This window comes from Chiloscyllium plagiosum, unplaced genomic scaffold (assembly GCF_004010195.1).
Source record: "Chiloscyllium plagiosum isolate BGI_BamShark_2017 unplaced genomic scaffold, ASM401019v2 scaf_13056, whole genome shotgun sequence".
Lineage (NCBI taxonomy): Eukaryota > Metazoa > Chordata > Chondrichthyes > Orectolobiformes > Hemiscylliidae > Chiloscyllium > Chiloscyllium plagiosum.
This window is the reverse complement of record NW_025215150.1, coordinates 1-3,117: the sequence shown is the minus strand read 5'-3', so window position 1 is coordinate 3,117 and position 3,117 is coordinate 1. Positions and strand designations below refer to the sequence as shown.

The following is a 3,117-nucleotide window of genomic DNA, read 5'->3' as shown; positions in this document are numbered from 1 at the left end:
TCGGTGTCCACTACACCTCCAATTTTGGTGTCATCTGCAACTTACTAACTGTACCTCTTATGCTCACATCCAAATCATTTATGTAAATGACAAAACGTAGAGGACCCAGCACCGATCCTTGTGGCACTCCACTGGTCACAGGCCTCCAGTCTGAAAAACAACCCTCCACCACCACCTTCTGTCTTCTACCTTTGAGCCAGTTCTGTATCCAAATGGTTAATTCTCCCTGTATTCCGTGAGATCTAACCTTGCTAATCACTCTCCCATGGGGAACCTTGTCGAACGCCTTATTGAAGTCCATATAGATCACTTCTGCTGCTCTGCCCTCATCAATTCCCTTTGTTACTTTCTCAAAAAACTCAACCAAGTTTGTGAGACATGATTTCCCACGCACAAAGCCATGTTGACTATCCGTAATCAGTCCTTGCCTTTCCAAATACATGTACATCCTGTCCCCCAGGGTTCCCTCCAACAACTGGCCCACCACCGAGGTCAGGCTCACCGGTCTATAGTTTCCTGGCTTGTCCTTACCACCTTTCTTAAACAATGGCACCACGTTCGCCAACCTCCGGTCTTCTGGCACCATACCTGTGACTATCGATGATACAAATATCTCAGCAAGAGGCCCAGCACTCAACTTTCCTAGCTTCCCATAGAATTCTCAGGTACACCTGGTCAGGTCCTAGGGAGTTATCCACCTTGACCCATTTCAAGACATCCAGCACTTCCTCCTCTGTAATATGGACATTTTGCAAGATGTCACCATCTATTTCCCTACAGTCTATATCTTCCATATCCTTTTCCACAGTAAATACTGATGCAAAGTACAATAATCCACCTCTTAATTTGTATGTTCATATGTCCAACTTGACAAATGCCCAGATTTTGAAGACCAAGAATTAAGTTTAATGAAAGTCCAGAATATAATAAATGTTGAAGATTTAAATGTTTTGAGTTTTCATTTCAAAATAAAATAACAATAAAAATGTTAACCATTTCTGTGTAACTTTCTAATGAACAGATTATGAAAGTACTGAATGTATTAGAAATATGTAAATGAAGAATTTTTCATTGACTGTTTCACTGCATTATGTAATATTGTCTGCTATTCCTATCTGTATGCAACAAAGTACTTTATCAGAAGTAATAGAATCAAGTTGCAGAAATGTAGTTAAGAAACTGATCAGTCACAATCTGATTGAATTGTGGAACAGATTTGAGGGGCTGAATACGCATTCCTGTTCCAATGCTCCATGACAACGACAGCATTACAACTATATTTATAATCTCATTTAACAAAAAGAAGTGCAGCAAAGTTCAGTACTGGAGAGATTGAAAGCATGGTGGCTTCATGGTTAGCACAGCTACCTCACAGTTGGAGAGACCCAGGTTCAATTCTAACCTCAGGTGACTATGTGGGTTTCCTTACACATTCCAAAAAAAATGTGCAGGTCAGGTGAATTGGGCGTGCTATATTGCCCATAGTGTTAGGTGCCCTAGTCAGGGATAAGCATAGTGACATGGGACTCAGTGGGTTATTCTCCAGAGGATTGGTGTGGACTTGTCGGGCAGAAGGGCCTGTTTCCACGCTGTAAGGGAATCAAAACTAATCAAAATTTGACACAGTGAGAGGTGATATTTGATCTAATGATCACAGATTTAGTCACCTTTGCAGGTTTTCAGAACCATTTATAGCAATGAGGACATGTCAACAAACTAGAGACAGATGGGGAGAGTGCCAAGAACGTCAACTTTGCACAAAAGCATAATCGGAGTGCAGGGATCCCGGAGAACAAGCTGGAGGTTTTGCAGGCATACAATCTCACAAGCTGAATGGTGAGTTCATACCCTTCGAAAATTTTTAAAAAGGCCAGCAGCACATTTGCTCTGGTGCGGTTAGTTCTAATCACGCTTGAAGCAGACTGAAAGAAATGTCATCACCAGCTCTGAAGAATTGAATGGGACAAAAAGACACTAACTTGCAATCACGACTCCTGTAGGTTTTGAACTCAAGACATTCAGGTTATAAAATGGACTCACTGCTTACTGTGCTAAATGAGCATCAGCAAGATGGCTAGCCACATCCCATGCCCAAATAGGCTGGTTTTCAAGGTGCTGCGAGCCACACAGCAACCCTTGTCAAAAACCTGCAACTCAAGTGAGGCCAGGATATCAGCCTCCAAAGTGGTGACTGCTCGTGCCGATCGGTTCCTTTGGATTCTGGAATCTCAGAGCGTCTCGCTGGCGATTCTTTCGGCGGCACCGTGTTTTCCAGAAGACTTCGCGCACGTGCTGCTGCTGCTCGGATGTGCCGATAGTCGCATCGCGTTGTTCGGCTGAATACAGCGTACAATCTCGAGAGGAAATCGCCTGCTGCTCTCAGCTCATCGTTCCGAAGCACCATGGGGTTAAGGCAAGCACCCAGCATAGGGGAATTAGCTCAAATGGTAGCGCGCTCGCTTAGCATGCGAGAGGTAGTGGGATCGATGCCCACATTCTCCACAATTCTTTTCCTGGGGACACGTTTGGGACGCAAGCAGTGTGACCTCGCATGTGGCTCCAGTCTTTGCTGCTGCACAGATAGCACGATGGTGAGTTTACAAAATGCTGTGCAGAAAAAAGGTTGAGCACGTGTCGCCCAGATGTTAAACCTTGCAGCAGCGCGTTTGCTCTGGTGTGGTCAGCTCAAATCAGGCGTGAAGCCGTCCAAAGCAAATATTCTTGCCCGCGGAGAGAAAGAAAACACGCACGGTGGCAAAGGCCACAGTCTTGCCTTCTCTGAGGATTGAACTCAGGACCTTCAGATTATGAGACTGATGCGCTGCCAACTGCGCTAAGAAGGCCAGCCGACAGCCGAGTGGCATACCGGGTGCCCAAATAGGCCGGTTTTCAAGGTGCTGCGAGCCACAGAGCAAGCCTTGTCAGAAAGCTGCAGCTCAAGTGAGGCCAGGATATCGGCTTTCAATCCACAATCATGCACGTCGCCCGTTACATGCTGGGCTCCGGCCCGTGCAGAGACACGGCCCACTCGTGGTGCCGCAGAGCCGTGGCGTCAGGAGGTCGGCAAAGCCCGGTATGTCTTGTTCTTGGCAGCCAACATTCGGCCTCTTTGTCTCG

General features: G+C 46.1%; 1 non-coding gene across 1 annotated transcript; it reads right to left on the bottom strand.

The window, feature by feature from the left end:
• Positions 1 to 2,770: 2,770 nt before the first annotated feature.
• On the bottom strand, positions 2,771 to 2,843 carry trnam-cau. The gene has a single exon. It is a non-coding gene; the product is annotated as a tRNA-Met (tRNA).
• Between the last annotated feature and the right edge of the window lie 274 nt (positions 2,844 to 3,117).